At 33.6% G+C, this 14,289-nt stretch overlaps 1 long non-coding RNA gene across 3 annotated transcripts in view; it reads left to right on the top strand.

Moving 5' to 3' along the window:
- LOC134840116 (uncharacterized) overlaps positions 1-3,292 on the top strand; it is a 128,496-nt gene extending 125,204 nt beyond the window's left edge. For all 3 annotated transcript variants that reach the window (XR_010162403.1, XR_010162402.1, XR_010162401.1), the window contains one exon: positions 2,960-3,292. This is a non-coding gene — a long non-coding RNA (uncharacterized LOC134840116). The remainder of the gene's footprint in view (positions 1-2,959) is intronic.
- The last annotated feature ends 10,997 nt before the right edge of the window (positions 3,293-14,289 follow it).

Genomic DNA, 14,289 nt, shown 5'->3' with positions numbered 1-14,289 from the left:
CTATTGATAAGTCTAAAAAAGAATGTATAAAACACCAAAAAGTCGAAAGACAAACCCAAACCAAACAATTTGATTTTTGAGAAAAGGACACAACCAAAACAATAAAAGGAAAAAGTCAGTAAAAAACAGGACATAAAAGGTTAACAGAAAACAAGACCCCACAAAAAACCAGCATGAAATCATACCATCACCCCTGGCCTAACCCACTAGAAGACGACGTCCTCAGCATGATTTTTTGACCCAATCCCTATTTTTGACAACAGCTTCTCAAATGTGAGTAACTCTTTAAAAATAACAAGAACTAAATTAAAAGCTTTTGTGAGAAAATTAATAAAAAATCATAACTAAAAACAGAACTAACTAAAAAATTATTTAGCTAAATTTTATAATGCAGTAATATAGATCATATACAATCACGAAGACGAGCATCAAGAAATAAGGACAACTCCATCACACTCAATCCACAGAATGGCTAAACACAACCGATATGCCGCCCACAATCACAACTCAAAGGATTTGAAGTACGACTTGACATCGCAGCAAATGACTTCATTGAATCAGACCAATGATCACCTCGATGTTCAATACGTACAGACCCGAATTACAAGGCATTCTCTCCAAACTCAAGCTTCACGCCATTCCCAAACGAGATCGATCACACAGATCTCCGCGCCGAACAAGAACAAACGATCATAACAAACCACTTGGAAATCCGATTGATTTTGATGGCGGTCACAGTCATTGTTGAATGACAGAATAACATCTACGATTCCAGCTTCCTGGCGCTTCCTCCTCCAAGAACGGAATAGAAATGATGCTCGCGAAATACAAAACGATCATCATCCATCCTCCATTACAGATAGAAATTGAAGAACAAAAAAACTCTGTGAACTCCGGATGGGTGGAACCAGGTCCAAATTATAATTTATTATTGGTTATAATTTAGATATTTTATCCCTATAAAGTATTAAAGATTAACCAATCACACTCCATAAAACTAACAACACACTTATTTGTAAGTGCTGAAATTAATTGTAATTTCAGCACCAGAGCAATTTGAATCTAACTTACAACTTATTTGCTTTCTCCAAGAGACCGACTCGTAACAAAACCAGTATATTTTAGATCAATTGAGTCTAGGAGATATAAGAGTAACATTAAGATCGGTATTAGACTAAGAAGTTGCACGAATCTATCCGGCCAAAATAAGATAGCGTGACGAACAGACGGTGTACGCTATCTAAAATTACTCTATGAGTTAGACATCCATCCAAACTCAATGGGCATTACTCCAAAAGTAGCACCACTTGAAACTCATATAAAAGTTTCATGTGGTCAATTGGTGAAAAAAACTTGTTTATGTTGAGATTTATCTTTTCCGAAAACCATCCCCGCACAGGCTATGCTATGCATAAAGTGTTACTTTTTGCGTTTTGCAAAGCTTAAATAGACTAAACAGATTGCCTAAATTGAAGAAACTGGCAACACTTTTTTCAATCCCCATGACTTTACAAAAAATGGTCCCAGCTCAAATCCTTTTTATTTTTATCTATGAACTCACTTCTCTCTGACTAATATTTGAGAAATGTTAAGCAATAATTTACTTCATAATGTTCTAGTTAAAGAGTCGAAATTTGTCTGGAGAAAAAAGGGCCACTTCGAGCGCAAATTCCGAATAATAAACACGAAAATTGAACTTTTGGCAGCGGATAATTTCAATTTATGAGCCGAGAACGGGGAAGCGTTAAAAATAAATTCTGAAAACTGTCGGAAATCTCTTTGGCACTTTTATATCTACTAAATTCAATTTTCACTTTTGTTCGTTCTCGATCAATTTTGGGATTTTTTGATGGGAAATTGATAGTTTTGGTATCCTCTTCCGCATCAAACTCAACTCGTGATAGTTTTGATTGTTTAGAAATCATAGATTTTTACTGCTACCAGAAACACTATGAACCAGTTTGATTGTATCAGTTGAACTTTTTGAATTTCACGCAGAAGTGATGTCAAAATAATTTTTGCTTGTGCGCGCGAATTTTTCAACTAATTGCCTTAATAACAGGACAGTTTATTCCGAGTTTTCAAGAACTGATATTTGAAAGTTTTAGTTTTGTGACGAGTGACAAAAGAGAATGGAAGTTATTCATTTTAATCAAGGGCAAAGATGGGGCTTCAAAAATTTTCAAGCGCCTCTACTCGCACTGGAGCTCCATGGATAATAATCGATTATATTGTCATTTTATAGTCAGTATCTATAAAATTCCAAAAATAATCGATTATAATCCATGAAAAATGGATCATAATCCTTGTGTTTTTTATATCAATATAATCCATTAGAAACGATTATAATCGATTATAATCCATTAAAAATGGATTATAACCACAAAATTTTTTCAATCAAAATAATCCATTATAATAGATTGAAATCGACTATAATGTATTTTTTGAGAATAATTTATGAATTTTGCAAATTTTTTTCAAAGATATCTTATCTCGACTCCTGTTTCGTGCAGTTGCTACGTATTATGTTTTAGAAATTTTTACATTGCACATCAGATTTTTTCTATTAAGGTTTTCTCTATTTTTTCTATGCTACGTAAATTCCATCACCTCTTTTCAATTTTTAACAACCCCCTTCCCATAAATTTTTACATTGCATATAAGATTTTTTTATTAAGTTTTCTCTACTTTTTCTATAGTGCTCCATCACCTCTTTTCCTTTTTTAACAACCCCACCCACACCCCCAAACAGTTTACCCCTCGTCAGTTTAACCCGCCGACCCCTGTCTTAGTTTAATCCCCCTTCCCGTTTACTGAACGTAGGCGGGGTAAAAAATGGGGGAGGTTGATGGAGCCACTCTTGAAGATATTGAAAGTTCTTCTCAAACCATGTTTTCTTTGTTTTTTTTTTACTATTCTTCTTCTTTCCTTCTCTCATTATTGTCTTCTTTTTATTCAGTGATGGGGTGACACAGGGGATGGGGTTGCATCCAAACCCAGACAGGCTCATCAAATCATCTTCATTTCAATGTTTGATCACATCACCTGAAAGCGGTCATTCATCAATCAATAGAAAGAAGAACTGCAATCAGAACCCTTAAGTGATACAATCAGAAAATTATGAGAACAACTTAACCTCATTTTGATTATTTGATGTGTTTCGAATGGGTTCCAATGTAAAATCGAAGTTATAACTTACTTTATAAACATCTGGTGAAAAACAGTTGATGTTATAATGTAAAAATCATTTGAAGATCTGATGAATTTGAGCAATGTGTAAAATATCAACCAGCAGATATTTTTTCAGAGCAAATGCTACTGCAGGGTGTTATAAAGGATCCGATGACCGTTACCCCCTTTATAAAGAAACAAGAAAAGTAGATATTGGATAACATGGAGGTTGTTATTGACCATAAAATGAACCCTTAATTGAGAGAGTGATCTTCCCTTAAGTTGACCGTTTTACTTGGTCAAGGATTTTTCTTACCCCATATGGACAATTATAGGAAAGTTTTTTTTTCAGTCTGTAGTGTCCGGGTCGAGGTACCAGATTTATGTCCAGACTTTGAAAGCCGCGCCACCTCCAAACTTAGAGTCAATTTGCACAGTCGTGCCAAAAATGTGAGTCTAGAGAATCGCGAAAGCCACCACGGATCTTTTTGAAACTGGAAATGCTGGTCGCGAATGTTTGGACATGCCAAAAATTGATAGCGAAAACCTAAGTTGAGAAAACTTGGTTGCGATAAACTGGAAATAACTTGCGGGCCTTAATGCGGGGCGATAATTCGGAAATCAGTATTACCGTATCAAATTTCGAAACTTTCAAAGTTACTGCTTTTTTTAACAAAAAATCAAAATATATTTTATTTAAAATTTTCACCTATGATGATCTGGTGCGAAATGGAGGCATAGAGATTGTTCTAAGAATTTCTTTAGGATAGGAGTTTTTGATAAATTTTGAAGCAAAAAAGTAGGAAAAGGTACGTGGGAAGTATATGATTTGGATGTGAGGCGATTAGCATGTCCAATTGGAATATTGCCTCTTTGAATCTTTGTAAGGCAACAGAGTTTAAGGCCGGGGTGGCTTTCTCAAAGAGGATATTCGGATCGGGTAAACCGTCTGTTCGTGCTATCTTATTTTCGGCCGGATAGGTTCGTGCAACTTCTTAGTCTAATACCGATTCCATCTTACTCTTATATTTTCTAGTCTCTGTAGATTTAGTATATACTAGAATTCGTGCGAGAAAGAGCAGCGGAAGAGCAACTGCTGTCTTAGTTAAATTTCTCCTTCTCTGGCTGAAACTATAAATAGTTTCAACCTTACAAATTATTGTCAATTTTAGTCATGGATCATGATTTGATAGTCTTAAGTATTCTACGGTGACAGTTACAGTAATCAAGAGTATAAATCGATATAGCTTCCATCCATCCGGGGCTTAGGAAATTCTTAAGTTTTATGTTTTTCTAGTGAAGGATGGACGTAGTTTTTTTTTCCGGCTTCTTTGAGTAGATTCCTTGACCAGAGTGGCAGTTGGTCGGGTCAGTGAAATATTTGTTATGGAGAAAGAGATAAAGGTTGACGAGAGTTGTGGTCAGTTAAAGGATCGTATCGATGCTGCAGATTCGTGTAAAGATGCATAGATGCATCGATTTCATCAAGTAGGGCGAGACTAAGTGCATTCTCAACTATTTATCAAATAGCGAGATCAGGTTTGACTTCTCTGAGTGAGGTGCCAAGTGACTAGAATCCGTAATTCTGAGTTCAATATCGAGTTGGCCATTGTTCTTCTTCAATGGATGCCTTTGCTGCAATTTTGACTCTATACTTCAATTTCTGCGAGTGTTGTGACTGCGGGCAGCAAAACCACTAGGTTTGCCGTTCCAGTGTCGGATTGTCGCCGAGTTTCATCTACCTTTTGCTGCTAGTTTCTCTTGCTCGGAGAAGCCTTTCAATTTATTCATTTATGCACTTTTTAGTAATATCAATTTTAAAGAGTTGCTCACACTAGAGCTACTGTTGTAAAATTCAAAAATATGTACTTCGAGCGACTTCTGACAGAGGCCAGAGTAGAATTTTTTTGAGTGTCTCTTTGAGTAGAGTCTCTACTTGTGTGTAACTTTTCCTTTCTTTTACATCAGGTGTTTTCTCTTTTGTTCTCTCGGTTGTGTCCTTTTCTCAAAAACAAATTGCCTTTCCATCAACTAACCCAATCAGCTTCACCGTCAGAAACATCAACATCATCCCTTCGTTATACTTCCACTCCTGGGGGTTATTGGGAGAACTGGAAGTGGAGAGGGTTACTGCGGGCCTTGCAGTTAGTGGGACTTGTTTCAGAATCTAAAAATTGTCAGGGATGTTAGGGGCGGGGTTATTTAAAGAGTTATGAGTGTCAAAAACAGTTATGGCCTTGATGTTGTGTCCGAGTAATGATTTGCATATTAAAAAATGTTTCAGCTGCTTTTCACAGTCTTCGGGGTTGAAATGTAAAAGTTTTTCAATTTTAATTTGGTAGTCTGATTCAGGGTCGAGTCTGTTTTTTTTTTTCGTTTGAGACATGTGAACAATTTACTTACTTTTCAGAAGTGAACTTATAAAATGTGAAGGCTGTAGTGCGAGCTTCTGAGTGAAATTTTGTAATTACAATTTTAGTTTCGACTGCTTGTTGTTTTGATTTGCATTGTGTAATTTGATTTTTTGCGTATTTATGTAACGTCTCTTGATGAGTGTCTTCGCAATCTTAGTCAGTTACTAAAGTCTTCCGTGATCCCGTTCGTGGAGATGGTTTTTTGAGGATTGTTGGTTCTATTTGTTTTAGGAGGTAGATAGTGTTAAGAAAAAAAATAATTAGAAGAATTGTGTGTTTTTAGAGGTTTCACTAATAAGGAAACCTTATAATACTAGCCAGAGTCAGGGTATGGTATCTAAATTTACCCATTTTTTTCTTCAAATAAAAAAACACTACTTATATATTACAAATAGTGTATGTAAAAATGATTGTTCAATCGCACGTGAGGAAAAAATGGCAAAATACGGAACAAATTGGAAATAACAATTTTATTAGCATCTCTTTTAAATTACTAATTTGGTATGCAAATCTAAATTTATTTACTCAAAAAGTTTGAAAAAATTAGCTTAAAGAGCGGAGTTTTAAGTTCTACGAAAATTGGGAAAATGTGCAGCAAAAAGGCAGATCAAGGCTCCCAAACTTTCCATAAACTGTGAAGGCTGTAGTGCGAGCTTCTGAGTGAAATTTTGAAGTTACATTTTTTGTTTCGACTGCTTGTTGTTTTGATTTGCATTGTGTAATTTGATCTATTGCGTATTTATGTAATGTCTCTTGGTGAGTATCTTCGCAATCTTAGTGAGTTACTAAAGTCTCCCATGATCCTGTTCGTGGAGACGGTTTTTTGAGTATTGTTGGTTCTAGTTGTATTAGGAGGTAGATAGTGTTAACAAAAATATGTGTTTTTTAAAGGTTTCACTAATAAGGAAACCTTATAATACTAGTCACAGTTAGGCTATGGTACCAACAATTACCCATTTTTTTCTTCAAAAGAAAACACTACTTTATTACCACAAATAGTGTATGAAAAATTGATTGTTCAATCGCACGTGAGGAAAAAATAGCAAAATACGGAACAAATTGGTAATAACAATTGTATAAGTATCTCTTTTATAACACTAATTTGGTATGCAAACCTAAATTTATTTACTCAAAAAGTTTGAAAATATTAGCTTAAAGAGCGGCGTTTTAAGTTCTATGAAATTTGGGAAAATGTGCAGCAAAAAGACAGATCGAGGCTCCCAAACTTTCCATGTGATCGCAAAGTAATTCTCCTTAATTCTCTATAAAACACGAGTGGCAAAAAAGATAGCAGATTTACTCTCTTAGGGGTTTTGAAGTTTGTAATGTTTTGCCACATCAAATTCTTCGAGATTGGGGGTTAAAAGGCTGTGATTTGGTAGCCATTCTTTGTTACTGCTACCCAATTTTTAAAATTAAGGATGATAGACATTAGGAGGCTTTTTGTGAAATGTAAGCGGTTTCCGCAACAAGGACGCTCCCTTTCTATTTTAACATGGTGAAAGACTGAAATCCAGAAACATACACAAACAAAAGTGTGTGCCTATCCAGTGCCCAGTTTGGCCTCGCAAATGAGCTCAATTTTTAAAATTTTGGTCTCTTTCAGACCAAATGTCCCAAAACAGGGCTTAATAGGATATTTTCTAAAACTGCCTGAGACTTTTTGTAACATTATAAGATTGTCTCTTCCTTGTGTTCGAGTAAACTTTTTACCTTCGATGCAAATGTTTTTGAAAAACTTGATTTTAATTTCAAAACCAATTCTGCATCTGATAAATTACTTTTGTATTGCGCAGCTCCCCAAGCCTCATCGTTTTTTTGTTGAATAAATACTGCTCAAATGTATGCCCGCACTGACAAAACTGGATTTAGATCAATTTCAGTATGAAAAAAGTATGCAGATTAAATTGAAATCGATTTAAGTAGCAAAAAGTAAGTTAATCAAAAAGATCTAAATTCAACGCTAAAAAGATCGATTCCAGTCAATTTTAAATTGATTCAAAAAGATCTTAAATCTGACCGAAAATGAACTCGATCTGAATCGATTTTAAATCGATTTAAATCGATTTTTTTTACTTCTTTTTGTTTCTTCAAAATTTCGAATGACAGAAAAAATTGAAAAGTTTCGTTACGTGTCGTTACAGATACCAAAAATGACTGAATTGCTTGAAAAACAAAATCAACCACGACCCGGCCCCAATAGGAACCACGACCCGGCCCTTTTCTTCATTGAAGATGAAGAAAAGAAAAGCCGCATATAGGTAGAGGGGACGGATATAGGCAGAGGGGAAACTCAACCACGACCCGGCCCTTTTCTTCATTGAAGATGAAGAAAAGAAAAGCCGCATATAGGCAGAGGGGACGGAGTTAGAGACGAGGAGGGAGATATTGGAACCAGATCTAAACTACATTTTATTATTGGTTTTAAATTAGATGTTTTATCACTAAAAATATTTAATTTTAACCAATCATGATCCATCTAACAACCCACTTATCTGTGAGTGCTGAATTTACTTGTAATTTCAGCACCAGAGAGATTTGAATTTAACTTAGAAATTAGTTACCTCTCCAAGAGACCTTCTAGCAATTGCAATAAGCCAGTATACTCTAGATCTATTGAGCCTAGCAGAGACTAGTCAAACACCCTGAGACTAGTAGATATAAGAGTAAGATTAGGATCGGTATTAGACTAAGAAGTTGCACGAATCTATCCGGCCGTGACGAGCAGACGGTGTACCCTATCCGAAATTACTCTATGAGTTAAACCTCAAAAATAACTCATCTGGTGCGACCATAAGTCTCGAATAAGACCTTAAAAAATAAATTAGCCTAGAACTAACAAGATAGAATAGAATTAGACAAAAACATTTTCAAAATGTTACATGACAATAATTTAATTGAAATGTCTCTACGACTCAATAGATCAGAGCCGCTATTCCGTGAAATACGAAAACTACCCGGTATTGGAAGAAGACCTCGGACAAGAGACGATCTACGACTAAGAAGAAACTTACCATTAAGTTTCATGGTCGTACGGCAAAAGCCAACACAAACTTTTATGTTTAGAATTTTACTAGCAATGAATTTAGGTTTTCATTTGCAAACATAAAATCTTTGAAGAAAAATCTTCAATGATCTTTTTAGGCGCTTAACCAAACTTACTATTGTACAATAACGATTGGTATAAACACCTCAAATCGTTTCCTCCAAAACTGCATTAAAATTCAAAAAGACATCTGAAAAATGTATTTATTGAAAATAAAAATAAAAATTAGTTAACATGATCATAAATTATTAGTATATACAAATCATCCTGTCATCTCCAACTTCATCACCTAAACATAACAGCAAACATAAACCACTAAAATCATACAAAACTAAACCTTTCTATCAATTAAACTTGGATTATTTCTAGAGGCCTATCCTAATTTTTTTCTTTATTTGACTTAAATTTATTTAATTTTAAATTAGATCATCAAGGCTTTCCTTGGATCCTAATTAAATAATTAAACTTAATCCATTTTATACCATTATAATTTATATCCTGATCATCAAGGCTTATCCTTGGATCAAATAGATCAATTTTGTTCTCCCCCACCCAATTAATAAAGTGTCTAAAGACCTCAAACTTCAATTTAATACCCAACCCTTTCATAGACCCAGGACTATTAGAAATTTTTCAATCACTCTAACCATTCTAATTGGGCTAAACAGTGAAAAACTTCGGTTATTCATCCTTCACTTGATTCCCATCTCTTACCTGACCCAGGCTAAATCTTAATCTTAGTGGGTTTAAAATAGTACCTAACGAACTACCTGCGTTCTAATTTTACCTGAACCTTGTGGATCGATTTACTATTCTCCAACCCTTGAACACAATCACTACCCCCAAGTAAGATTAAGTTAGTTAACACCTTATTAGAAACGCCACGAGAAAGTAGCAATCATTCTTCGGAATCGATATACACTTTTCTCTCCAACCCTGAATACAAAGACCCAAGTTAGGCTAACCAAAAAATCGTAAGGACTAACAGTCTAGGATATTAAAATCATTAATAAAAACATTGCATCCTTCATCCTAAACCTTATGTCACTGAACAATTTAGGAAATAAACAAACAATCGTACTACACAATTGTGAAATAAACAACGAAACATACGATCTTGTAATCACAGCACACAAACAAACAGTTGGATATATTCGAACAAAACGACAAACAATAAAAAATAAAAATTTTAAGTAAACAAAGACAAATTACAAGGAAATGATTTTCAAAGCGAAGAAACGCAGTCTCCGAATCAGAAGTCAGTAATTTAGATGCACTTTAAAAACTAAAAGAAAGAGTAAATAAAAACTACCCAGTCCATGATCAATTATCTTTTTCCGATTCAGAAGCCACATCACATTCATCAAAACTAGGAAAAAGAAGCATAACAAAGATATACAAAAATAAACCAGTAAGCTTATACAATTGGAATCAACCAATCAGACACATTGAACATTACGCACTAACAGTCATAAAACGAAAAAATGAGCCAAAGTCCAAGTGACGAAAGTCCAGACGAAAATACTGTTTTTCCATTTCTCATCAATTCGCTCACTGACGATAGAGGACAAATACAATTTTGCAATAATCTAATCGCAAATTTATTCAAACAAGGAATTAGCCCATGTAAAGCTGAATTCCCAGAAAAAAAAAGAAAAAGACAAATTGTCGATCATCATTTAAAAGGAATATGTAACCTAACACAACAATATGGAATTTACACCATAGAACTCAGTACAGCAAGTAAATTTCATGATAAACATGTTTTTCAATTAGATGACGTCGACATAGTATTTTCAAAAGTATTCACAGAATACATTAAAAACATACAGCACCAAAATTCACAGAGAGCAAACTCAATATTTACTAATGAAGTTTTTGCAATATTATATAGTTATTTATCCGTACTAGAAAAGACAGAAACCGAAAGTACGTCACCAGTTCAAACATCAAGACACACGAATGTAAGAAATGAAATTGCCGCATTCTCAGCATTTTTAAACACATTCCGTGAACACTTTTCGAGCAATGAAATTTCACAAAATTGTTAAACACGATTTACAAAAAATCTTAGCATGGTTCATATTTGACTATTTCACACATAATATTGATTTAATTGCACAAGCAAGAAAAATTCTTAGACCTCAAAGTACCAATGATGACACTGTCATTGCAGAACAATCAGATTACATTTGGGACCCTGATTGGTCTCATCCATTATTCCTGAACATCCCAATAGACATCTCAAGTCAAGCAATCAGTACAATTTCTATTCATAAAGACTATGTAAGTAAAAGTATTTCCACAGAAGACAAAATAAGAAAAGACAAAATAATCGCTTAAATTCAACTCTTGTACAACAGGAAAATCTGAATGGAACTAGAAATCTTACAGAACAAGATATTCAAACACCATCACATTTTACAAATGAAGAATTAGTTGAAACAATAGTAACAACTATACAACAAAGTAATTCACCAGTACATCCAAACCTTACAACGCCAAAACCTAAAAATCCAACATTACCAGAAGTAACATTGCAATCTACGGTTAAACCCTCGGTTGCTCCAAAATATTCACATATGGATTATCAAACATATAGACGAATGACAAAACCATTAAAACACGAAAAACGTTCACAAGAAATAATTTTGCAGAGAACAATTATAATTATGTAAATCCATCACAAACAACTCTTCCTGCCCGAATAAATTGGCAAAATCATTTTTTTTCACAAATATCAAATTTCCCAATTACCTCAACAAATTCAGTAAATTTTAATAACTATCCACATCCCTCACAAGATCAGAGTGAAAATCACCAAGTTTCCTAACAAAATAGAAATTAACAACAAACACCATATTATACATCACGTTATTTATCATCAGAAGATGACGATTATTACCAATCAGATATTTTTGCACCATATACACACGAATATCGTGCACGAAAACCTCGACAAAATCAAGCAACCCAAAACATAAAATATCACCCACAAAATTTAGCTAAGGCACAAAGCTATCAACCATTGCACATACAAAATCAACCAAGTACACAATCCTACCAACCAGCACAATCACAAAACCCGGTCATTATGCATTCTTATCAACCAACACAAATTCAAAAAGAAATAGCCTTACCATATTTTTTACAACAACATGAAATAACAAAAAATCAACCTACAAAATTTTCACAAATACCAAATGCCGCAGAATGACTACAAATGACAATGAATTCATACCTAATCGGTGGATCGTCAATAACAGCAAAAAAACCATTGATAGTATTTACAGGTAAAGACCCTGAATATTCTGTAGAAGATTACTTAAATGCAATCACAGCAAATTTAATTTTATATATAGGACCTGAACCAATTAATTCACCACTTCACCAAAATTGGATACAGAGACGCACAGCGTTAATACAAACAACACTTGATGGCGCAGCTCAAAAATGGTTTTCAGTTTTACCAATAGACATAAAATCAGATTGGAAAAGATTCACACAAGAATTTTCAAAAAATGTTCTGAAAGAAACAAACAACATCAAAGAGTTTTTTCTAATGCAATTCGCAGACTACCAAACGAAACACTTAAACAATTGGCAGTTGGAATCGAAACACTAGTTCGAAAAGCATATTTACTTAACACTCATGATTATAAAAACACAAAAATGACAGAAATTTTAATGATGACTCTGAAACCTCAATTAAGGAATATAGCTTTTAAAAAGAGAGCATCACATCAATTCGAGAACTAGATTTAGATTTTTGAATACTAGTTGATAAAATAGAACAAGCAGAAATCTCAATGAAACTCGAAGAAACAGAAAATCTCAAACTAGAATATGTTAATAGAATCGAAACAAATACTACATATATAAACAACATACAAGATTCAGATGTAGACCTATCTGAACAAATCACTGAAATTGTAAACATATATGAGAAAAATCCAAATTTTAAAGGTAAACCATCTTTTAAAAAATGGTTTATTTTTGCCGAAGATACGGACACAGCCTTGCCGAATGTAGACAAAAACAACAAGATAACCAGAACAAACCACAAAAATACAAATAACCAAATAAATCATTCTACCAAAACATGAAAAAAGACCAAATATTACCAAACAAAAATAAACATAGTAATAACAGCTCTGGAAAACCACCTCCAAATACTTCAAATTATTTAACAGATAGATCACCAGAACAAAGAAATTCACGAAATTTCCCACAAAATAGATATAGTCGATCAAATAGTCAAAATAATCAGTCTAGAAACAACTATTCACGATCAAATTCAAACAGAAGAGAATTTTCTTTGATACCAGTTCCCATTCAAATTCTAGGAATAGACACTATTCAAACGATAAATCACGAAATTCATCATACAATAGAAACAGAAACTATTCAAACTATAGGAATAGGAGTTATTCAAATAATCGAAATCAACGTTATCAAAACAATAGATCAAGAAACATTTCATGCAACAGATCTAAATATCAACGAACCAATAACAACTACTATCATAATAGATCACGAAATAATGCACAAAATAGGAATCCAAGTTATAACAATCAACAAAAGAATTATTCTCAATCTCCTCATAGAAATAATAATCGCTATTCCGATTCTCAACAAAATAATAGAAGCATTACACCGAAACATCAAAGACAAATTATTGAGGTACAAATAACTGAAGATACAACTTCAGACCCCCTGGTATCGATGATACAGAAAGTAGTGAATTATAACTAAATCACATGAATTGTGAATCAACAGACAGCGAAAGTGATACGAATAATATCATCTCAGTTAATATAATCACAGTTGAAAATGACTACGAACCTATCATATATGAACAACCCTTCCATTCACACGTTTACGAAAATCAATTGGAACTTCTTCAAGATTATTACACTAGACCTAGTAGTAATAATGTACCAGTTACACAAGAAGTAAATGAAATAAATACTGTAATTAAACCCGAAAAAGACGAAGTACAATGCTCAAATATAAACCACATTTATCAAAATATACAAAAAGAACTACCAAGAGAAAAAATTTGGACAATTCCATTTCTCTTAGAAAGTCCGAAAAGTAAAGAATTTCAACCACCAGACCTTGAAATAGATTTTTTAATCGACTCAGGAGCAGAATCAAATTTATCAATATCCCCACTTGGAGTGAAATCAAAACACTACACCCAAACTTAATACCTATGAAAACAGGCAGCAAATAAGCAACAGCACAAGGCTCATCATTAATAAATTTTGGAAAAATCCAACTTTTACTTGTTTCCACTAGAACAATGGAACAAAACAAAATCTTAAACAAACCATTTAAGCAAACATTCCACATAACAGATATAAAACAGAATATCATTGGCATACCATTTATAACTAAATATATTCCCACAATAAACATTTTAAATAGTAAACTCCATATAAAAGACAAGTACACAAGAATGAAGAACACATCCTTAACATTCTTTTTAAGATTAAACAAACAACCACCATTTTTCTTTAAATTTTACCCTATATACAATCAGGAACGAAAATATCTGAAACCACTATCAGGAAATGTATATAAATTTTCAATCAAACAAGTTCACCAGTATGATAAAAACCAAAACAAACAACATCTCTTTCTGTTAGACCT

This window comes from Symsagittifera roscoffensis, chromosome 2, assembly GCF_963678635.1.
Source record: "Symsagittifera roscoffensis chromosome 2, txSymRosc1.1, whole genome shotgun sequence".
In the NCBI taxonomy this organism is placed as follows: Eukaryota; Metazoa; Xenacoelomorpha; order Acoela; family Convolutidae; genus Symsagittifera; species Symsagittifera roscoffensis.
This window is presented reverse-complemented; position numbering and strand designations above follow the sequence as displayed.